A 25,546-nucleotide genomic window follows, 5' to 3' on the forward strand; every position below is an offset into this window, starting at 1 on the left:
ACATTACGCTGGGGCAGGGAGTCTGATGCCTTATATAAAATGGGCCAGGTTGCTGACTGGTGAAGAAAAACACAAATTGGCTACATAGCAGGATTTACTTTATTTTCTTAAAAATGTGTTTGCTAAGAATGTAGAGTGGTAGGAACATTTTTGGGAGTGTTTACTTTTTTTTTTTTTTACATTTGGAATGATTGTATAAATTCCTGATGCTAATGGAGTGTGGGTGGGTGTCCTTCCTTTACATTGCAGAGCCGCTGTCAGGAGGGAAAAAAGGAGCCAGGCTGGCAGCAGAAGGGCCCTTCTGTGCAGGGACAAGAGCCATTTGGTTCCCTCTGGGCTCCCTCCTGTCCATGTCCATGAGCAGCCAGAGAGGGACACAGGTGACAACTCTGGGCCTAATAGCCCTCTCTCTATTTTTATCTCTCAGCTGGGGGTTGAATGTTCTTATTTTATAGTCACTTGCCCTTTTCAACTCTGAAAAGAGAGATGGTTTCTCCCTCCCCCAACGCTACTATCTGTGTTTTGTGTTCTTTGTTCCATAAAGAAAAGAAAAACCCCTAGGATTATTTCTCCGAGAAGTTTCTTATATTTGGAAAACTGCATGCAAATGTAGCTGAGTGCTGTGTGAGGTGATGCAGGCTGCCCCACTTCTGTCCAGAGGGTAGAGAGATTGTGGGGCACACCTGCAGCCTGGGCATCAGGCAGGTGTGAAGGTGGCTTGGTTAGGTGTGGGAAGATGAGTGTGGTGTGCCTGAGAAACAAGTACATCATCTTTAATCCTCTGGATGCCACCTGGGTTCTCCACTGTTATCAGCAAAATAGTGACTGGTACTTCCATCCATCCATCCATCCATCCATCCATCCATCCATCCATGTATTAATTGAATTAATATGCACTTGGTGAGCTTTTCTGTGTCAGGAACAGATGCCTGGTATGTAAAATGAAATACGTCTACCAGTGGAAGACACAACAAAAAGAACTTTGATTTATTGAGGTTTACAATTTGCTAGGTACTATGCTGAGTTCTTTATATGTGCCATTTTGTTCATCATTTCTGACCCCATTTTTCAGATTAGGAAACCGAGATTCTAAAGGGCTTGCTCAAGATCATATAGCTAGTAAGTGACAGAGTCACATTTGAACTTGAATCACAGCAATATTGTGATGAATTTGTTTGATCTTCAACCCTATTTCTTGGCATGCATTCCTGAAATCCTTAGAATCTCTAAAATGACGTCTTTTTTTATACTTATGGTTAACTGAAGGCTAAAATCTCCTAAGCAGCTTCTGGATAGAGGTTAGTCACCTGAAAGATCAAGGCATGATTAGAGGGTTGAGAATTTCAGCCCCACCTTCTGTGAAGGGGAGAGGGGCTGATGATTAAGTTGATCACCCATGGCCAATGGTTTAATCAATCATACCTACATAATGAAGCCTTCATAAAAACCCAAAAGAACTGGGTTCGGGGAGCTTCCAGGCAGCTGAAAACATGGAGGCTCCTGGAGGGTGGAGTGCAAAGGACAGCATGGAAGCTTTGGGTCCTTTTCCCCATACCTCACCCTATGCATCTTCATCTGTCTCGTTTGTAGTATCCTTCATAATAAGGGTAAACGTGTTTCCCTGAGTTCTGTGAGCCACTCTAGCAAACTAATAGATACCAAAGAGGGGATAATAAGAAACCCAACTTGACGCCAGTTAGTTGGAAGTTCTGGAGGCCCAGACCTACAACTCGTAGGGGTGGGGGCTGGTCTTGTGGGACTAAGTTCTCAACCTGTGGGATCTGACCCTATCTCTAGGGAAATAGTGTCAGAATTGAATTAAATTAGAGGATACCCAGCTTGTGTCCACTGCAGAACTGACTGCTTGCTTGTTGTGGGGGAAAATCCTCCCCATATTTGGACACAGAAGTCTTCTGTGTTGATTGCTGTTGTGGTGTGAGATTGGAGAATAACATAATTTGAGTTGTTTTTTTGGTTCACAACCATCTTACTCTAAAACGTCCCAGGAGGAGAACATTGCAGTAGACAATGATAAATGCAATAATGAAGCATGTCTGGGTGCTGAGTAATCAGAGAAGAGGGACTCCATCCACCTTTGAGAGTCAGAGAAGGCGTTTTGGAGATAATCGTTTTTAAGTTTAATGTTCAACTATAGACCTGAAATAGCAGATTGAGCTTCTACTGGAGATTCTAGGCAGAAGGGATAACTTGTGAAAACAAGTGTTTGTGGGAGGAATTGAAAATACTTTGGTGTTTCTGAAACATCTGAGGCAAGGAGTGGTGAGAGATGAGGCTGGAAAGATGGAGAACAGGGCAGGTCATGGCAGATCTTTTAGAATCTACAATACTAAGTGGTCTAGGTGAAAAGTGTTTGGGGATGGGCATGACAGGCAGCGTAGGCTGGCAAGAAGGAAGAGAAGGAAGAGTTGATTCTGATTGAGAGGGCATGGGAGAGATGGAGAGGGTACAGGATGCCTCCGAGATTTCTAGCTTGGTGACTGGATGGATAGAAATGCCAACCATGGATACAGAGGACTCAGGAGGGGGACTGGGCTTAGGCAAAAGGTGCTGAGCAGTTTTATTGTTCACCAGTCTATAGTTATAACCTCTTATTATTAAGTTTTTAAAAGTAGCAGGTCAAATGGTACTGAATGGATTTCATACTTACTATGATTTATAGTTAATTATTAACTTATAATTTCATAAATAATATCTTTTTTGCCTCGGAGAAATAAAATACATTTGCTATAATCATGAACATCCGAGAGTTAAGTAAGCCGTAATTTATGAATACTAACAATAAGAACAGCCACTTATTGAGCACGTACATGGTCCAGATATTGTTCTTTATGCTTTACTTCTATTAATTCCATTCCTTTTGCCACTGATATTTTAGCTTGAAAACCTAAGTGGCAGCCACCCTGGAGTTCACTCATGTCTTGCTGTGGATGCAGGTCCAGTGGTGTTGGTCTACCAGGGATGAAGCTGAGCATGGTACAGCCCTCATGGCCTGGTGACTGAGACCCAAAAGACAGCTGTGTGAAAATCCATCTCAAAGCCTGTGGCATTCACCATCACTCAGCCTCTGCTGCTTCTGATGCTGGGATTATTTGGAATTCTGCCTGGGATATTCTGGAATATCTCCTGGGATATTGCTTGGGATATTTCCCTGGCATTTATCACTTCAGATTTCATATCTCTATTGGGCATTGTTATAAATTCTTTCCCATCAATTTATTCTTGAAAGACTTCCTTGTTCACTTTTGCTAGAGACACCTCTCCTGATAGTCTAGTACAACTACACTTATAAAAATGCATTTTTTTCTGTTATTTATATAGGATTTTGTGACAAGAATGTAGTGGATCCTGTGATGTGTTGTTAAGATCCCTTTAAGGACTGAAGGACTTATTTCTCCAGCTGCCCACTGTTGGTTCCCTTCCTAGGAAAGCCTTCATCCAGTGACTCACTGACATAGAGCTCAACCTTCTCACCCAAATTGGTACTATTCTAAAGGGGTCCACCCAACCTCACAGCTTCCTGTGGTGTTGGCAGAGGCCTCCATTGAGAACCATCCAGCCCAGCTTTTTCCTCTGTCCATTTTTGCTTTCTGCTCTTCCCTTGCACAGGTGTCGATCCCCAAACTACTTCCTAATAAGCCTCCTCCATGTTAACCTCTTAGTGTCTGCTTCTGCTCCTGCTTCTACTTCTGGGAGAGCCCAAACTGTGACAGTGGAGAAGTGAAAACATGTTCTTATGTAGATATCCTGAAAGATTTATTTTTTTCCTTTTTGAGACAGTGTCTTGCTCTGTGGCCCAAACTGGAGTGCTGTGGCATGATCTCAGCTCACTGCAAACTCCGCCTCCCAGGTTCAAGCAATTCTTCTGCCTCGGCCTCTTGAGTAGCTGGGATTACAGAAGTGCACCACCACACGTGGCTAATTTTTTTGTATTTTTAGTAGAGATGGGGCTTCACCATGTTGGCCAGGCTGATCTTGAAATCCCGGCCTCAAGTGATCTGTCCTCCTAGGGCTCCCAAAGTGCTAGTATTACAAGTGTGAGGCACTGTGCAGGAATAGACATCCTGAAGGATTTTCCTTGCTTTTTACACTGCTTACTTTGAGATCATGGACTTTTAAAAAATAAGATACGAAATAAAGCTAATTCTCCTCTCCACTGCCAGTTCACTCTTCTTGGCTTTTGATCAGAGACACCAGGTTGTTTGGTTCTCAACTCTCTCTCCTTTCTCTCCCCACAGCTGGCACTATGTGACCCTTACTTAAGAGCTCAGTCTCCCATTGTCCAGGGCCTAATCTGTTTCTAAGTGGAAAACACTTAGCAATTTTTGTTTTTTTCTGAGACGGAATTTTGCTCTTGTTGCCCAGGCTGAAGTGTGATGGCGTGATCTTGGCTCACTGAAACCTCGGCCTCCCGAGTTCAAGCAATTCTCTTGCCTCAGCCTCCCAAGCAGCTGGGATTACAAGTGCTTGCCACCAAGCCTGGCTAAGGTGGGTTTCACCATGTTGGCCAGGCTGGTCTTGAACTCCTGACCTCACGGAATCTGCCTGCTTCGGCCTCCCAAAGTGCTGGGATTACAGGCATGACCCACTGCACCCAGCCAGCAGTTTAAGTCAAATTCTCCTAAGCAGACCCTAAGACTAAGATTTGCATGTAAGTGCTTTATTATGGAAGTGTACCCAGAAGAAAGGGAATGGGAGAAGCAAGACAGGGAAGAAAAAGAAGCCAAAGGGTAAGATGTCAGGCAGAGTCCCTTGGAGGGTAGCTTTGCCTGATCTGCAGAGGAACTCTGGGGTGTCAATTGTACAGTAGTCATATGTCATTTGAGATAGCTTACTGAGAAATATTTTATTAGGCCATTCTTTTGTGTGACAGTCACAGCGAACTTACAAAATCCTAGATAGCAGAGCCTACTACATGCCTTGGCTATATGGATAGCATATTGCTCCTAGGCTGCAAACCTGTACAGCATGTTACTGTATTGAGTACTAGAGACAACTGTAATACAATGGTAAGTATTCATGTATCTAAACATAGAAAAGATACAGTAAAATATGGTATAAAAGATAAAAAATGGTACACCTGTATGGGGCAGCTTCATTATAATCTTATGCGACCACCTTCATATATGCCATCTGTCATTGACTGAAATATCTTTATGTGGCACATGACTATACTCTCTAATTTTCCCACCTCAGACAGGGGAGTCGGGCTTTCATGCTCTTGCACTCAATAGTCACATTGTTTGACGATGATTCTCTGTTGGGAGTGCTGGAATGTAAACCCCCAGGCACTTCTGGCTCTCTGCCTATGAGGGGCAAAGCCACTCCAGTGCCATGAGGGTTGTCCATCAAAGAACACATACACATGCTGGATATTGGGAGCCAGAGCACAAAGAAGCTAGAGAAGGGGCACCCAGAGACAGCAGGAAGGGCCTGAGGGGGTTCTGAATGGGGAAATGACCTTGTCTGATGATTAGGTCCATTGCCATCATCCTCTTCAGACTGGCCTTGGTGCCATGCTCCAATGTTCATAGTGGGTTCTGACAGGAGGCTTTTGAATATTGGCCTCACAAGTTGTATTAGTCCTTTCTCACACTGCTATACAGAAATACCCAAGACTGGGTAATCTACAAAGAAAAGAGGTTTGATTGGCTGATGGTTCTGCAGGCTGTACAGGAAGCATGATGCTGGCAACTGCTCAGCTTTTGGGAACACCTCAGGAAACGTACAATCATGGCAAAGGCCAAGGGGGAGCAGGTAGCTCACATGGAAAAGGCAGAAGCAAGAGAGAGAGCAAGAGCGGGGAGCTGCTACACACTTAAACAACCAGATCTCAGAGAACTCACTCACTATCACGAGGGCAGCACCAAGGGTATGATGCTAAAATATTTTTGAGAAATCCACCTGCATAATCCAATCACTTCTCCCAGGCCCACCTCCAACATTGGGGATTACAATTTGACATAAGATTTAGGCAGGTACACAGATCCATACCATATCACAACTATCCTGTCTCTACCATAGTAGAACTTGTAGGCTATTTCATTTTGCATTGGACTGCATTCCAATGAGCCTGTCTGGATGAGTTAGTTGCAAAATGCCCCATCAGATAATGAAATTAGTTAATCTTTTCAGAGAGATGCTCTGCATTCGTTATCTAAATGCTGAAGAGTGTTTGCCAAAAGTAGCAATCCTGGTGTTGGTCTAATTGATATTGAGCTGATCCTCATGGCAGTAATTGCCCAACAAGCATAGTTGCTCTTTAGGCCACTTTCAGAATGAAAATAGGAAATGTGACATTAGCATAAAGGAGGATGCTATGACAGGAGGTCATGGATCCAAGTTATCAAAAGATGTATCTAATGGTCTGGATGGAAATTAAAGAGCAGGTGAGCTAGGACGTTTGTATTATTTGGGACTGCAATCTGCTCTGTCAAGAGCTCATTTCCTATCCGTTTTGATCACTTTTGGTATTACAGTAAAGGCTTCAGAGGACTATTGAAAGCCAGGAATCAATATCAAGATCATGCAACATGGCCCATAAATGGTTTCTATCTATAAAATTAAAGGCTGACAATAGAGTAGTAAGTGCTGCAAGCCTCAAATTATTTCTAAACATTTTTTTCTAATAGGTAAAATAGAGTGTAATCATAGTCCACAATAGAAAAGCCACCTCGAACGCATTTGTGTTCTTCCTGTAGGAAATTCTATTGAGAAATCCAGATATGCAGTTGTGCAAGAGCAAGCTGGTGTGGATTTTTAAATGGATATTCTGAAGAAAACTAGGTAAAAAGGATAGAGGGCTGCCCTTCTTTACTAACACTCTGTTTTGTAGAAATTATAGTGTAGGTGTTTAAGTCAATAATTTTGCGTGAGTTGGTATATAGAATGGGTTTGTGGTGGGAAAACTCTTCCTGCTATAGACAGGTCATTATTTGAATGAAATCTAAAGGGTAGAGGCACTGGGTTTGAATTAGAGAAAGTTCTAGGGTGTTAAAAGCATGACATGACAATAACAGTTCTAAAGAAAGAAAAAGCACCAATTATTGAATTAATGACAACAGCATGTTCAGGCAGGCAGATATTGAGATCTGTGTGCTGTGGGCTACAGAAAGGCAACCCAGTGAAGGAAAAAATAGAGAGAAAGAGAAGATTCTTAAAGAATGCTTAGGGTAAAATCAAGGAAACTCAGTTCAGTCATTAAGTCTAAGACAAGGAGAAAGTGCAAGACTGAAAAACAAACAAAGAAAGGCAAGAACGAGGAGGCAGACAGCTAAGAACTCTAATATTATACCATAGTTCAAAACAGATCTTGATCAATGCTAAGTAGCTATTTGTATTCCTTTCTAATAAGTACTAATAACCCTTAGTTCAACAGTAAGTAGACTGTATTTCCTTAACATGATAAAGAATGTCTGAAACTAATAGCCAAGCTTATTTTTAAGGGGAAACACTTAAGATGTTCCCATCAAATTAAAAAAGTCAGAGAAAGATACTTGTTGTTAACAAGCTTTTGTCTGGAAGTTATTGTCAACAGAGTAAGTTGAGAAAAAGAAAGGAAGTATAAATGTTGGGACTTGGATGATGTCACCATGGAAGTTTGCTGCTGGGAGTGATCTCAAGAGAGAGCTTTCTGTTCAGCTGCACAAAGTGTGGTTGGTTGATGATCTCCAATTCTAGTAACTTCAGGTTTACCTCAGCTTCCCAGGTAGCTCCTGGCCAATGATGGACCATTGTTGCTCAATGTGGAACTCCTCTAATGGACATTTCCCCTGTCTGGAGCTTCTAAGTGGGTTGGCTGAGACTGGGTTGGGTCTCCATCATAATTGAAGACCCTCCATGCCCAGTTTTTCTTCCCTCCCCTTTTACTTTTCATGGGTGTTAGGCCCATGCACTTTTTGCATCTTAACTCCATTTTAGTGTCTGTGTCAGAAGACCAAATGACAGTTTTGGTAGCAAGAGTAGCCCCCAAAAGCAGGAGATATGATAGGGCTTGAGGACTGAATCATTCACTGCTGCCTGGCAAGGATGTGTGATGTAGATACTATGGCAAGAAGTAGCTGTCCAATTGCTAAACATGGTAGAGTTGTCTGGTTGTTACTAAGTTGCACTGATGCCTTACAGAGGAATAAGAAAAAGTCAGAAGCAGCTAACAAACAATTGAATATTGACAGAGACCTTTTGTGGTTGTCAGACTCTTACTTCTTGCAGTCTGTGGGCAGAATAAGCCGAAGACCAACTCAGGATTTATCAGAGTTGCCAAGCTCCTAAGATGATTGACTACTCATGAAAGGCATGTATGCAAGGGCCAGGGGACCCTGACACATGAGATGGTGACATCTGGATTGATGCCCCCAAAGATTTTGGCTCCTCAGACTCCATTGACTCCTCAGAGTTGCAGCTAGTTCACTCATTCCTTCTAAGACTGGGCACTCTCCCCAGGTGGGAACACACTGTAGAGACATCTTTCTTACAAAATAATAGATTTCCTCCTTAGGATCCATTCTCATCTCTTCTCCTACTCACAAGGTTGATCATTTTGGTTAAGTTGCAGCAAAACTCAGCTAGGGACACACTGGGTCTGATAAAGGAGGAAAGGGAGCTGCAAGAATTAGCTGGCATTAACTGCTAGGAGTGGGGAGAGACTCTAGGGGACTGGATTTGAGGATGATTGACCAAGAGGTCTAGAACATGAGACTGGATAAGGGTAGAAAAGAAATTTCCAAACTGTTTTCCATAGTGGTTGTACTAATTTTCATTCCCACCAGCAGTGTAAAAGTGTTCCTTTTTTTTACTACATTCACATTAGCATCTATTGTCTTTTGACTTTTTAATTATGGCCATTCTTGCAGGAGTAAGGTGATATCTCATTGTGGTTTTAATTTGCATGACTCTGATGATTAGTGATGCTGAGCATTTTTTATAGGCTTATTGGCTATTTGTATATCTTCTTTTGAGAAATGTCTATTTCCTTTGACCACTTTTTGATAAAATTATTTTTTTCTTGCGTTCCTTATGGATTCTGGATATTAATTCTTTGTCAGATGCAGAGTTTGCATATATTTTCTCCCACTCTGTGGGTTGTCTGTTTACTCTGCTAATTATTTCTTTTGCTGTGCAGAAACCTTTTAATTTAATTAGGTCCCATGTATTTATTTTTGTTTTTGTTACATTTGCTTTGGGGGTCTTAGTCATGAATTATTTGCCTAAGCCAATGTCCAAAAGAGTTTTTCTGGTGTTATCTTCTAGAACTTTTTTGGTTTCAGGTCTTAGATTCAGTGGTCTTAGATTTAGATGGATCAAACCATCTTTGATCCATCTTTAGTTGGTCTATGTATATGGCAGATTAATATGCCTTTGTTACTCAACATGTAGCTATTGCTTTGGTGATGAGGCTCTTTTCTTTCCCTATAAGGGAAGAGGCTGGAAACAGTTTACATCCATAAACAAGGATGAAAAGCAATATACACTTGCAATTTTGCCTCAGGGGTACTTTAGGTTATCTGCCCTGTGCATTAATGTAGTCTGAAAAGATACAGACTGCTGGGATATCCTGCAGAATATCCACTGACTCATTATACCACTGACATCATGCTGGTCAGGCAGTATGTACAAGAGGTTAGTTAGCACACTGGACACTCTTGGTGCTCCGTCTAGGAGGCGTTAGATAAATTCTACAAAGACTTACGAACATGAAACCTTGGGAAAATTGTTAGGGGTCCAGTGGTCCCAGGGGCAGGCTGGGACATCTCCAAAATATGAGGCAACTTGCATCACCTTCCATGCACTTTCACAAAGAAGGAAGCACATGTCTGTTAATCTTCTCAGGTACTGGATGATCACATTCCACATCTAGGATTACTGCTCCAGCCCATAAATCACAAGACCCAAGAGGCAGTCAGTTCTGAGAGGGGTGTGGAACAGAAAGGGTTCTGCAGCAGGTTCAGATGGTGGCATAAGCAGCTCTGTCGTATAGGCATGTAGTCCGCAGACATAAATGATCACATATCTGGAACTGCTTTTATGAGTTGGGTTCTATTGGACCCATCATGCCATACAATTGAGTGAACACAGCAGCAATCCATCATAAGGTAAAAATGGTATAGCCAAGATCATGGCCAGAGGGCATGATTAACCTAGACCCCATGCCACCATCATGGTTTCGCCCAACCCATGCCTTAATTCAAACATGGCTATATGGTGGGAGGACAAGATGGGAAGAGGGGTACATACAACCAACCGAAGGAGAAAGAAAATCCCTGAGGCTGGTTTACGGATGCGTTGGCTTGGAATTTGGGCCCAAGCTGAAAATGGATGGCAGCAGCGATACAGCCACAGGCAGGGGAGGCCTTGAAAAGTAATTCTGAGAGAAAAAAATCTTCCCATAGTAGAATTTTGAGCAGTGTACCTGGTTATCTACTTTGCAAGGAATAAAAGTGGCCTGAAGTGAGAATATATACAAACTTCTGGGCAATGATGAATGGGCCGACCAACTGGTAAAGGGCCTGGAAGGAAAAAGATTGGAAGGTCAGGGGTAAGATCTGGGGTAGAAGTATGTGTAGGGACAGATGGACATTGGCATGCAATGTGATTTTTGTATTACATGTTAATTAATGTTTACCTGAATGCATATACCATTAAAGTGGCATTGAAACAAACAAGTAGAGTGACTCAGACAGTTGACATTAGTCAGCTTTTGTCACTGGTCACTTCAGAACTGTATGCTGGGCCCATGAATGAAGAGGCCACAGAGGCAGAGATGAAGGCTACCCATGTACATGTAAACAGGTAGCCAAGACCAGCTACATGGTGGCAAGTCTACTTTACTGGGGTCTTTTGGTTCTGGAAGCACTAGTGATTTGCTCTAACAGGAATAAATACTTATTTTAGATATGAGTTTGCCTTTCTTGACTACAGAGCCTCAGCCAGCACCAATATCTGGAGATTTTCTGATCCATAGCATTTTATTATTATTATTTTCTTCTTTCTTAGTGATTGGGTCTTGCTTTGTTGCTCAGGCTAGACTTGAGTGGGCTTAAGTGATCCTGCTGGCTCAGCCTCCTGAGTTTTTGGGACTACAAGCATATGCCACTCCACCTGGCCTGATCCATAGCATTCGTGCAATGAAGGAAATGGGAGAATGCAATTGTTATCGTGGGACCTACTGGTTGTATTACATACTATACCATCCAGAAGCTGTCACCCTAATTGAGCACTGAAATAGCCTATTGAAGATGCAGCTAAAGTGGCACTTTGGGGACAATACTCTGTAAGTGTGGGGTTCCTTGATTAGAAACATAAGGGAAGAGTCAGTTTGCTATTTAACTGTAGACTAGATTGTTGACATTCTCAGGGCTATAACTTCATTACCATGCCTCTGGAATATGGCTTCCTTATACAATGTTATAAAGTACACCTTAAAATTCAGTGACCTCCTATTCAGTGATAAAAGAACAGCAAAGCTAAACTGAGATACCAATGTCAGTGCCTTCATGCTTCATCAGAGTGCTCCTCCCTGCCACCTGATTCTACAAACGCCTCTCTCCTATAATTGCTCTAGGTGAGACCATGCTACAATACACACAGTTAAAATTAACATACAAACAACATTACAAATGATGATGTGTTTTGGAACTTTAGGATCACTCAGAATTGTTCAAAACCATAAATGTTATATTTGCTGAAGTTAAGGCCCCACTGAATTGTGATTGCAAATTCTTTTGATTAAATGCTGGACTTTTCAATTGCATAGGTTTCTCTAGAGTCATAGCAATCTTTCAGCTCAGGTCTCCCATACATTCCATTTAGGAGAATCATTTCCTATCTTTGCATTCATGCCTCTTGTAATATGATGACTTTTAGAGGACAAAATAAATATATGTGATGCAAATAACAGCAAGTTGGGACAATGTATTTCATACATATAAATGTAATTTGATGGTGCCACACATATGTCTACCAGATGCTTGGTCCATCTTGTTTGGAAGCAGAACAATTTATTGTGTGATAATAAGTCCCAACTACAGTATTCATTTGAATCCTAAGATTCTTAGAAATGCATTCTTACTTCCAAAATGATTGCCTTGTTTTGAACCCAGCTGTGTGTAAGTTATTATTAATCCCAAACCCAGAAGGAAACACTTACCTTTACACATGTGGTTATTTTGTTGGAAATAGATAGAATCAATATCAGACGGTTTTTAAACAGAATGATTATATTCTTAAAGAAATCTGGAAGAGTGTGATGCTGCAAAGAGATATTAAAACAACGTAAGGAAAATGACATTAGCTTGCTAGATTAGCATCAAAATGGCTTACCTTACCTCTTACCTTTTTAGAAAGGTTCTGTTAAACAACCATGGTATATTTTATTTGTTATTATTCAATGCTAAATATTTTCATTGGGCTCTTAAAAGAGTTTAAAAATTTCCAATTGTACTATTCCTCTGCAAACGAGGAGTCAGTGAAACAATTCCATAAATGTGGTTCCACCAAAGATAGAAAACATGCACAAGAAGACACAGAATTTGTCTTGGTGGAACTGACTATTGGGTTAAAGTAGGACTCTTGTCCATTGAAAACTATTTCAGAACTAACTATGGAATATAGAAAATGATCTACTTAAGGATTAATGTCAAATGCCAATGAGGAGCCACAGGCCCTAGTGCAAAGAAAAATTACAAATCCTCATTTTCTGTGGAGTCAAGAAGAAGGAAAAGGGAGACAATCTCAGTTAGTGTTTGTGGTGGGAAAAGATAAGACACTTCTCAAGATGACTTCGTCATTAGCTGCTCTCTGTCTTGAGATGGGGGAGGTAAGTCCTCTATCCAGAAATGCTGCCTTTCAAGGGGGCTTTCTTGACAGAGAGGGCCAGGTAGTCCCGAAGAAATCTGCTTGGCTCTGGGGAGCATAATCCACTTTCTACAAGCTTACTAGCTGAGCACTTACTATATGTTAGGTGTCCTGCAAGGAGCTGTGAGGGTTACAAAGATAAATAAAGGGAAAACTAACTTTTTTGTGTGTTTCTACTTTGTATGAAGCCCTTGTAAGCATCTGCGAAATAAGCCTTACAGTTGCCATTTCTACACACAGGGAAGTCGGGTTTTGGAGATGGTAAGGAGTATACTCCAATCACACAACCAGTGGATATGATCCACTTCAGAGGGTTGTTGTTAAGTCCTTGGTGCAAAGTGGAAGCTCAAAAAAATTTGCTTCTATGTGGATTATCAGTATGTATTTGGGAGTTATTTTATCTTAATGCTGCTTTCAAGCAGTATCATCCAACTGTCACCTGATTATAACACATTCATCTTACTAATGGTCTAGAGTTTTAAAATTATGCATTAGTTTATGCTGCTATGAAAATTTGTAAGCTTTTTGGAGATCTGAGACTGCTATGACTTATACTTGAAAGGTAAACTTTCACTGCTCCACTCTTTGCCTCCTTGCTTATTGGACATTGCTTAGTGAAGACCTAGGTTTCACTCTAGCTGAAGTGCCCATTCATTCATCAGTGAGAATCACTGATGGCAAAAATCAGTATTTTACTTCAGATAATATGCTTTAAAAATGGTTTTCAAATTTCTGTCTAAAATCTACAGATGTATTTTTCACTGGGCCCTGCATATGTGTGCCTACCTACACTCCAGTCAAAGGTTTCATGAATCAATATCTACCTTACCATCAATGATGAACTCTGATCTGTGCTATTCTATTCTGTTCTCACATTCCATTCCACCTCCGTCCCATTAAATGTTTATCACAATTCACTAAATCGATTTAATAACCCACTAATGGATCATGTCCACCTTTTGAAAAAACATTTCTTTAAGATATTTACAGTTCAGGGCACATATGAATTTTGAAACTCCTGTAATGTTTAGCATGATATTAAATAAAACTTGGGTAACCTGGCACAGTAAATTGCAAAAATTGTCCCTTCTTTTACCCCCTCCGCACATCCACGTTCTTTGCTGTCTGACTTTATTGTGTATACCTATCTTAATGTTAGCCTGGGGCACATGACTTGGTTTGGCTGATGGGAAGCTGGTAAACGTAATAGAATCAGAAAAGAAAAGTGGATGTATGCTTGGGCTTGGTTGCTGTCTGCCTTGATTATGAGAACAAGGCTGACTTGTTGCTAGAGACACATGGATCAGAGCTGAATCGCTTTAGATATCCCAGCTGAGCCTCTCTGAGATTAGACCACAGCCAGCCAACACTCACATGTGAGTGAGCCCAGCCAAGATAAGCAGAGGCATCTAGCCATCTAGCCAACCATTCCAGAAATAAATATTTATTGTTAAATGCCACTAAGGATTTTTGGTTTGTTCCACACTGTTACTGTGGCAGTAGATAACACACACCTGGCAGCACTCAGTCATATACTGTTCATGTTTGAGTGCATGATGTATGTCTATGTAACTTGAAGTTTAGCAGAATCAATTAAGGACTCCCCCATCCTGCGTCACTCCTACTTAAGCAGCAAAATGTATCCGGCTGGTTGATTGGAGTCAGCTGGTTCCAGGTATTTCCACTTGAAAAAACAAACAACAGTTCTCAAATCTTAGTGCCTATCAGATCATGTGATCTTCTGAATCAAAACCTAAGTTAAAAAGTGTGAGAACTGTTGATTTAGTAAATTTATTTATTTTCCTAAACTTGGAAGTAAAAGAATTAATTGATAAAGACCAATGGGTGAAATGCAATTAGTTTGCTTATGTGATTTATTTAGGCATACTATCTTGTGTACAATGAGTGATAACATACATGATACACGATTCTTTGCTTAACTGTTAATCTTCACACATTAGGTGATTAAAAGTAAAACCTCAGTTTTGGTTCTGTTCTTTTAGTGCATTATCTCTCCAAAGATTTTGCCTGTTTTGGCTGATGGAACATCTTCAAGTGGTGGTAACATGCTTAGGTCCATGTTGCCTACAAAGGCAGCAGAGACTCCTTTTGCTTTTAATAAAACTCAATTTCCAGTGTGCAAAACGTTTCCTCTTTGTTGCTGTTTATTTCTGTTTTGCATCTTTCTCTTTCTCTTTGTATTTTCCAGTTGTCAAATTTCATTAATCTTTACTGTACTTGGTTTTTTGGTGTTGGAAAAATGTAGGGACACCCTGAAAATCAAATACTTTCTTTTAGATCATCTAGTCATGAGGATAGTCTTTAGTATGCCTGTTTTCTTCAAAGACTTCCCTGGCTGTATGGAGGTTGTTCACAACCTCAAAAAAACCCCATATTGGCCTCTGAATACAGGGCCATTGATATTGTTAACATCTAAGAAGATTATAGAGCCTTGTATTTCATTAAAATAGAATGAAGTATGCTACATATGTATGTTTAAAAAAGGGCATACCTCTTGATATAGTTTGGATGTTTGCCCCCTGCAAATCTCATGTTGAAATGTGATCTCCAGTGTTGGAGGTGGGGCATAGTGGGAGGTGTTTTTGTCATGGGGGTGGATCCCTCATGAATGGTTTGGTGCTCTCTGGGTGGTAATGAGTGAGTTCCCACTCTGCTATTTACCGCAAGATCTGGTTGTTAAAAAGAGCCTGGCCTTTCCTCCCTCTCTTACTTCTCTCTCTATGTGACACGCATGCTCCCTCTTTGCCTTCTGCTATGACTATAAGCTTCCTAAGGCCTCACCAGACACATATGTGGACACTATGATTCTTGTTAAAGTCTGCAGAACCATAAGTCAAAGTAAACTTTTTCCTTATAAGTTATCCAGTCTCACACATTCCTTCACAGCAATGCAAAATGGACTACTACATCAGTAGGAATAGGAATTTGATGGTCATTTTATGGTAGAAGAGCATGACTGCTTATCCTTTTTGTCTGTTCTTTCAAGTTTTCCAGCTTTTGTTTTAGGACTTCTCTCCTAATTACTCTTGTTCTTATTGGCATTAGCTTTTCATTACTCCCTCAAGTAGGTATGAATGTTCTTCATTCTTCCCATGTAAAACTTAGACAACTTAGAGTCTTCAAAAAAGATATTGCCCGCTGCTCTGGAAAATCTGAAATAGATGGGAGTATCTGGATGTATTATTTGTCATGGGTATCATCAAGAAAGTTAATGACCCCCAAAAAAGGGTTATTAAAAGACACAGGAACCACCACCTCTCCTCTGATATCAGAATGATCTCTAAGCCTGAGCCAGAGTGCACAGATTTAAAACAGCCAGAGCAGTCTTATTACCTTTCAGTAGAGAAGGCTTGACATAGTTGCTCTACTTATTATTAACCAACTTGAGTTTTGTCTTTTTAAGTTAGCCTGGGACCCCAAAAAGGCCAGGCCTTCTAGAGGGAGGGGCCCCAGCACCCTAACATGTATTCCTGGTCACACCATCTTTCAGGTGCACCAAGCATAGACATCTTTACCAGTCAGGTCCCAATGACAGAACCAGACTGACTTTCATCTTCACATCTTTTTTTTTTTCTCTGACTCTTGAGTATTAATGAAACCTCTGGCCTGTGAACTCTGGGATATCAATAAGCCCTTTAGTTCAGGGGCTTTTAATCTCTGTTGCACTTTGGAATTACTTGAGGTGATTTGAAAAATCCAGATGCCCAGGCCACAACACTATTAATTATATCAGGGTCTCTGGGATCTCAGGCATTAATGCTTTTTCAAACTCTTGGAGTGGTTTCAGCATGAAGAAAAGTTGAGAGTCATTGCTTTAATCAATTTCTCACAGCTCATTCTAAGTTCTGTACTTTCAGTAAATTGGGATGTACCAAGCTTTTATGCCTCTATGATTTGGGGGTAGAAAGTACTACATTATACATATTGTACCAACAAGAAGACTATCTTAAGATCTTCTTTCTCTTCTCTACTTTTACTGTTTGTGAAAAAACAACAACAACAACAACAACTTTTTTTATTCAGGGCCGTTAGTCAAAGAATAAAGTAGTTCTACTTTAAATGTAAAGCAAGGGACTTATGTTCAAACCATTGCTACCCCAGCAGAAAGTCTTGAAACCATTATGTCTTTCAAACCTGGCATATAATTTGAGGTAAACATATAATTGTTGAATTAAATTGAAACATGCATGCTTCTCCTTCACTCATAGCAAGCACGTTATCCCACTGTGTCCCTACATTTCTGAAACTCTCAGGTAATTTCAACTTGACTGGACTTTCATCTTTCTAGATGTCTACCTCCAAGTACTCACTGCCATGATGTTTAATCTTCTATGAATTCTTAAGCTGTAAGAAGATTTTCAAGATGAACACAATATTACTTTGGCAGGCAGCTGCATGTTTGTGGGTGAGGGATGATACATGCTCCTATATCTCTCTTTAACATGAAAGGAGCTTGGTTTGTTTTGCTCCTATTTTATTCCTTTAGGAGCCGGGAAGAATACTCAAGTGGGGAAGGAATATTATTTCACTCTGAGAGGTAACAGTGATAGAAACTTGGAAATGAAAGCACGTGTGCATAGGTACATAGGTCATGAATTTTAAAAGTCTGAAGTACTTCTGGTTTATTCATCTAAAATGAAAATATTCTTCAACCATGAAAATCATGTTTATGGCTTATTTGGGAAAATTTATCTTAAAACCAGATATAGATTTTGGAAGGAAACCAGAATCCTGGACAGTTAAATTCACTTGGGGTCAAAGGCAATATTGCTGGAAGATTGAATTTTTCTTATTAAGCCTGCAATATTCAGATCTGGGGAATATAGAAGGAATAACTTAAAGTATCTTCGTGGAAGTAACTGTATATCATCAACTTTAGATGAAAAGCTAGGAATTTTATTTGAAAGGATAATTACTCCTCTCTCTAGAGTTTGCTTAAATAAATTCAAAGACCAAATCTACCACTTCTATCATGTGCTGTTAAATTCTTTTTTTTTTTTTTTTTTTTGCTGAATTTGTTAAAGCTGGAGTACTTATTAAATTTCTGCTTATTCATTCAGTTGGGATGTGCTTATTGAATGCCTACTATAGGCCAGGTTCTGTCAGGTCCTGGAAATACAGTCATAGACAAGATGGTCCCTGTCCTCATGGAACTTACAGTTTAGAAAAGAAGAAAGCCATTGAACGAATAAGTGACCCATGTAGTGCTTTAATGCTAGTTGTAGGAAGCATAACGAGGAAAATTTCAGTGTACAATGGAAATCGTTAATATGGGAAGTGCCTTGTCTGGGGGTTTAGGATGGTTTTCCTGAGGAAATGACATTTCAGCTGGCACTAGTGGGATGAGCAGGTGTTAACTCACATGTTATTTCGCTAGGGTACATTTTAATCAAATCACTGGAAACTGGTATTTGTAGAGGAACAGTTCTGTGTGACCAGTAGCCTAGGAGATTGTGTAAAATGTAATCTAGGATATCAGTAACTCTGTATATCCATAGAACCCAAACGTTAACAGGCAAAGTGGGCAGGAATAACTCAAAATATATTCATTCACTCAATAAATATTTGCACTGGCAATACAGCAGTGAACAAACAGAAATCCCTGTCTCCATGGAGCTTGCCTAATAGCAGAACAGAGAGCCATAAACAAGATAAATAAGTACAATTTATAGTATGTTACTGATAACTGCTCTGGAGGAAAAATAATGCAGATAGGGAGTTAGGAAGTGGTGGTGTTTTCAAACTTACTATAGTTTCCTTTAGCATAATGCTCTTGGAAGAAAATGTACTCTGATTCTGCTCACAGACCAGGATTGCAGTTGGCTGGGGCTGGTACCATATTTGAAAGTTCATTGGAATTCTTCAGAGCTGTCATCCCTAAATTATTGTGAGGAGGCACTAATGTCATTTTCCTCACGACTTGTGATTTGTAGACTTCAGAGAAGGAAAAGTGCTGGCAGAGAAGTCCTCGACTGCAGCAAAGTGAGAGGCTCATCTGTTGGCTGAGGGCCTTTGTGTGTCTGCAGAGGCAGGGGAGTACAGTGTGATATGGTGGAGAGAGCTGGGCCTTGGCCCGACAGATCTGGAGTCAGACCCGGGCTCTGATTCATAAGCTGTATGATCCCTAGGAAACTAATACATCTCTCCGATCCTTAGTTTCCTTATTTACGAAATAAATGGCTTGGGCCGGATCTTTCAAACTCTTTCAAATCTGAAGACTTCCTAAGCTGAAAGGCTCAGCGATGCTTCTTGGAACCTTTGAAAGTACCTTGTATATACTACTTTGCCTGCATTTGTTCATAGCCTTTCTCTTGGAAAGGTAAAGAATATATTGTAATTATATTAACAACATTTTAATAACAATAATCAACAGCCAGGCACGGTGGCTCACACCTGTAATCCCAGCACTTTGGGAGGCTGAGATGAGTGGATCATGAGGTCAAGAGATCAAGACCATCGTGGTCAACATGGTGAAACCCCGTCTCTACTAAAAAATACAAAAAAAATTAGCGGGGCATGGTGGCACATGCCTGTAATCCCAGCTACTCAGGAGGTTGAGGCAGGAGAATTGCCTGAACCCAGGAGGTGGAGGTTGCGGTGAGTCGAGATCACGCCATTGCACTCCAGCCTGAGTAACAAGAGTGAACCTCCCTCTCAAAAAAAAAAAAAAAACCACAAAAAACAAAAAAACAATAATCAACAATTGTGTGTTACTATCTGTGTGCTAGGTATATTTCTCAGCCTCTCACCTATAGTCCTCACAACATTCTTATGAGGTGAACATTATTATCATTCCCATTTTACATATACAAATTCAGAGAGGTTGGTTAACTTGCCCAAGGTTTCCCAGGTAGTAAGGGATAGAATTAGAAATAAAATTCAGGCAGTTCATGTCATGGATTCTAAATACCTTTTGAAAACACACATCCCACTAATAAAATAATTTTATGCACTCATTACAATATCTTTATTTATTGATTTAAAATTGTATGTATATATTAATGTAATAATAGTATATACATTATAAAGCCTGCATAAAATAGAAACAAATTATCAAAGATGAAATGTTTTAAAAGTAAATTTTATAGTTTTATTAAAAGCCCAAAAAATTTTTGTTTTCATAAATATGATCAAATATGCTTCATTATATTTTGTTTTGAATTGTGAAATACACTATGTGATTCAGCTATTGAAAGATCTGTTTCTAAGTTCTTAGTTGAAAAAAATACCTGTGAAGATACTTTGATCTTTATGGAAGAAGTACACCATTAGCTGCCCTTAATTATGATATTTTTTTTTTTGTTAATCATCCACTGTTTATACAAAAGAGTTTTAAATTGTTATTGTTGAAAATTCCTATCATTTCTCACTTGATTAGTTGCTCCTGCAAACTCCTGGGAAAGGGGTACATTTTTACATTTTAAACAGATGAGATTACAACCAACTAATATGTTATTTTGAGGGTGTTGAAGCTGGTTATAATATTTTTTCTACTTTTTTTCTTTTTTGGTATAAAGGTTTTAGAGGAAATATACCCCCTTAGCTTAGTTTCCCCAGAAAGCAGAACCTGAGTTTTATTTATATACTTTATCGTAAACATATTAATTTTTAAGTTCAGGGGCACATGTGCAGAATGCAGAGGTTTGTTGTATAGGTAAATGTGTGTCATGGTGGTTTGTTACACAGATCATCCCATCATTCAGGTATTAAGCCCAGCATCCATTAACTATTCTTCCTGATGCTCTTCCTCCTCCCTCCCCACCCTCCGGCAGGCCCCATAGGTGTTGTTCCCCCATGTGTCCATGTGTTCTCATCATTCAGATCCCACTTACAAGTGAGAACATGCAGTATTTGTTTTTCTCTTCTTGCATTAGTTTGCTAAGGATAATGACCTCCAGCTCCATTCATGTCCCTGCAAAGAACATGATCTCATTTCTTTTTATGGCTGCATGGTGGATATGTACCACATTTTCTTTAACCAGTCTATCACTAATGGGCATTTGGGTTGATTCCATGTCTTTGCTATTGTGAATAGTGCTGAAATGAACATACATATGCATATATCTTTGTAATAGAATGATTTATATTCCTTTGGGTATATACCTAGTAATGGGATTACTAGGTCAAATGGTATTTCTGCATCTAGATTTTTGAGAAATCATCACACTGTCTTCCACAATGGTTGAACTAATTTACACTCCCACCAACAGTATAAAAGTGTTTCTTTTTCACCACAACCTCACCATCATCTGTTGTTTTTAACTTTTTAATAATAGCCATTCTGACTGGTGTGAGATGGTATCTCATTGTGGTTTTGATTTGTTTTTTTCTAATGATCAGTGATGTTGAGCTTTTTTTCACGTTTGTTGGCTTCATGTACGTCTTCTTTTGAGAAGTGTCTGTTCATGTCCTTTGCCCACTTTTTATTGGGGCTGCTTTTTTTAAGAAATGTGTTTAAGTGCTTTATAGATTCTGGATATTAAACCTTGTCAGGTGTACAGATTGCAAATTTTTTCTCCCATTCTATAGGTTGTCTGTTTACTCTGTTGATAGTTTCTTTTGCTGTGCAGAAGCTCTTTGGTTTAATTTGATCCCACTTGTCAATTTTTGCTTTTGTTGCAATTGCTTTTGGCATCTTCATCAAGAAATCTTTGTCTGTGCCTGTGTCCTTTTGGAAGAGAACAGATAAACCAGAAATAGGATCACACACCTACAACCATCTGATCTTTGACAAGTCTGACAAAAACAGGCAATGGGGTAAGGGTTTCCTATTCAATAACTTGTGCTGGGAGAACTGGCTAGCCATATGCAGAAAATTGAAACTAGACCCCTTCCTTACACCATATACAAAAAACAACATAAGATGAATTAAAGACTTAAGTGTCAAACCCAAAACTATAAAAGCCCTAGAAGAAAACCTAGACAATACCATTCAGAACTGAATTTTGTTTAGAAGTGTACAATCCTGTTGAGGATGTGTTATGAAGTTGGCCACTATCTCATATTGACCATGACTGTTTGATACTGAGAGATGATCTTCCTACAGGCTGTAAACAATTGCTTTTCAGGACAGTCTCTGTGGGGAAAGGAATCTTCTCTAGTTCCCACCCTCCATCGTTCAAAACTTCATTCAATTTTTGGATTGTACTTGTGTGAATACTCATGGGGGCATCCTGTAGTCTTTCATTCTTCCACAGGAAAGACCTGGGGTGGGAGGCGAGAAAGAGACATCTCACACAGGTACAAGGCAGGGAGCTGTCAGCTTTTGTCTGCTTGAAGGAGATTAGAGCCCATGCACACACAGGGGCTGCACAGAAGAGAGGTGGGGCAGAAAGAGTTGAAGTGATACCAGAAAGGCATACTTAAATGATGTCTATGGCAACAGAAATGTTTTCATAACTAGGCAAACATTTTTAAATAGCTATTTTCAAAGTACTCTCTCCTTTTTTAAAATTTACTTTTTATTGTTTAAACATTGTCTATACTACCTAGGTACAATGAATTGTAGTATGTTGCAATATATCAAAGTAAAAAAAGAAGGTGGGGGGCTCCACTGTGAAATGCTTGGGGGAATAAATACTCCTTTCTCCCAGGATGCTCACATACTGCATTTCAGTCCCCTGCAACTAGACTAATTCATGCACCAAGATCAACCTTTATATTAAATATTGGAATAACAATATTGGTATTAACCTGTATGTATTAGTCTGTTCTCACATTACTATAAAAAAACAAACTAAGATGGGTAACTTATAAAGAAAAGAGACTTAATTGACTCACAGTTCCACAGGCTTTACAGGAAGCATGCCTGGGGAGGCCTCAAGAAACTTACAGCCATGGCAGACGGCAAAGGGGAAGCAGGCATGTCTTAGATGGGCAGAGAAGGAGGAAGAGAGAGCAGGGCGAGGGGCTACCCACTTTTACACAACAAGATCTCAGGAGAACTCACTATCATGAGAACAGCAAGGTGGAACTCCATCCCATGATGCAATCACCTGCCACCAGGCCCCTCCTCCAACATTGGGGATTACAATTCAACATAAGATTTGGGTGGGGACAGAAATCCAAACCATATCACTGTATATTAAATATCAACATAATAATTTCTTATTTTTTCATATGAAAATAAATAGAAATAGATGTCTTAATATTTTCTAAAGAAGTTCTACTATTTTTTTGCCTCCAAATAATGAATTGTCTTGCCCCACACTTTATTGATCGGTAGTCTAGGTCTTCTAAGACATAAAGGAATTAAGGCAGCTGTGTTAGTGAATGTATTAATATATTAATGGATGTCTGTATAGTACAAGGTGTGAGAACATGGACTTTGCAGTCAGCAGGCTTGGGTGTCAATACCTTGGTGAAACTATTTAATTTTACTTTCCTCATCTGAAAATGGGTATGATAAAACTGATCTCTTATCTGATACACAGTAAATTCTCAATGAAAGAAAGTCATTGTAGTAGTAGCTGTTGACATAATAAGGGACAAGGAGAGCTAGTTATACAGCAGACCGCTGCCAATGCCCCCATTCTAACCCAAGGTTTACAAAGTACCAGGAAAATGAGTTTTCTGCCACCTCCAGATCTTCCAAGGCTTCTTCACCAGCAGCAGTACTGGTGGATAAGACAATAGGCAAGAATTCATGCACATGAAATTACATGATTTATTATCCACACAGACTTAGTACAGAAGCTCTGGAATATGAAACTCAAATCTTTTCTTTATTGATCTCATTCTTTGTTGATCACAAATTGGTTCCTCCCCAGACCTTCTCTCAAGATGAAGAAATCCAAAATCTATGTTGCTGCTCTGTTGATAATTACCATGTATTTCAGTTGTTTATAATTTTTTCATTATAATTATCTCACCTGCATGGGGGAAGGATCCTACTTTCTGAGGCAACCTTTAGTGGGCCAGGGGTTGTTCAGACCTTGCTGGAGCTTCTTTACTTGATCAAACTTGAACACTGATATTAACTTGCTTTCATTTTGTGGTCACAAGAATGAAACATTTCCCACAGTTCAGCCTGCAGCTTCTCCGTAGTTTGGGTCTTTTTGATAAAATCACTGACTTGTGTACTTTCAAATTTAAGTCATTTTATATCCACGAACTTTGATAATTTTACTCATCTCCTATTAAGTGAATTTTATTCCTGATTTTTTTCCTGTGATTGATGGAACCCATGAAACAGTAATAGTTTCCAGAAGACAGCTTTTCAAATAATTGATAATTTCCATAACATAACCTTATCTAATATAGCACAATTTAATATTTTGCTTTTACTAATATGAGAAAAAATGATATGACAAGATATGTGAACATTTATCCTTCAAGTTTCATGTGTACTCATTCCAATCTTACCTGAAATTCCAGCCCTCTGTGCACATGAGCAAGGCTAATGGTATAGAGTGAAGTTTGCATAAAAATGTGAGCAAAAAAAGACCGTAGTTGAATGTTCTCTGCTTTAGGACTTGGACTAATGCTTTCTGTATTGCCAGCTCCCCTTAAGCAGTAGGAGCCCCCAAAGCAATGCCAGCAGTTCCACCTTTCTAATTATTTGTACGTATTAGGTTCTGACCTTTATCTGAGGCAGGATGATAGATGGTGGTTGAAGTAGACCCAGCATTTGTAGAGATTGGGAAGGATAGCTCTTCTGGTAGCATGTTTATGACCAAAGTCCCCAATCATTTTCTTCCCGTGCCTAATCAAAATTGTGTGTGTGTGTGTGTGTGTGTGTGTGTGTGTGTGTGTGTGTGTGAGAGAGAGAGAGAGAGAGAGAGAGAGAGAGAAAGAGAGAGAGAGAAAGAGAGCAAGTGAAAGAATGATCTCCCAGAAGGATGAAAGAGGTTACCGCCTACTGGTTGGGTGCCGTTCAGTGGGTTTGGAGAGAAGGGTTGTCGTACAGTGTTAATTAACATTGACTGGGTGGAGACTAAGCCTCTCTCCCTGCACATTGTGTGGACTCTGGTTGAATTTCTTTTTTTGTCTCTGAAAATTGTTAATTTTTTTGAAGACATAAATTTATGTGAAAGCAATCTGTCCATCCACACCAAAACTTCAAAAAGCAGCTCTCACAGGAAGCTTAAGTTGAAATTCTTTGGATCTCACCACCTTTTCAAAAAGATCTTTTATACTTAGTTTAGCCCCCCTGATGCCACAACACTCTGTATTTTTTCTATTATAACTTTCAACACTCTTTGTTTGCTTGTTTTATTATCTGTCTTTGTTGCCAGCCTGTAAGCTGCTTGTTCACTAGTATGTTGCCAAAGGGGCCAGTACTGTGCTTGACATTCGGTCTGGATGCAGCGGTCTGGCTATATATAAACAGTACTTTGCATATGCTTGTTTCATGTTGAGAAAGTGCTTTAGCTTTATTCCTCATAAAAAGGCCTTCAAACACATTGCTTTCATTTCACAACTTTGTCTTTAATATCATGCATCTGTAAGAATGTGCGAAGATCTGTAAGTAGCCCACCTAGATCCATACTGAATATTCTTTACTCTTTACTTCTGTAACTGCTGTTGCAAGAAATATAACAAGGAAGTAGATTGATTTTTGTTTATTTTAGGCTACAGCCACACACATTTCTACATAGTTTCTGATATTAACAACCAAGGCAGTCACTGGTGTTATAGTTTTAGGGGTTTTGAC

The sequence above is a fragment of the Sapajus apella genome, unplaced genomic scaffold (assembly GCF_009761245.1).
Source record: "Sapajus apella isolate SASKATOON/1434 unplaced genomic scaffold, GSC_monkey_1.0 scaffold3, whole genome shotgun sequence".
Taxonomy (NCBI): Eukaryota; Metazoa; Chordata; class Mammalia; order Primates; family Cebidae; genus Sapajus; species Sapajus apella.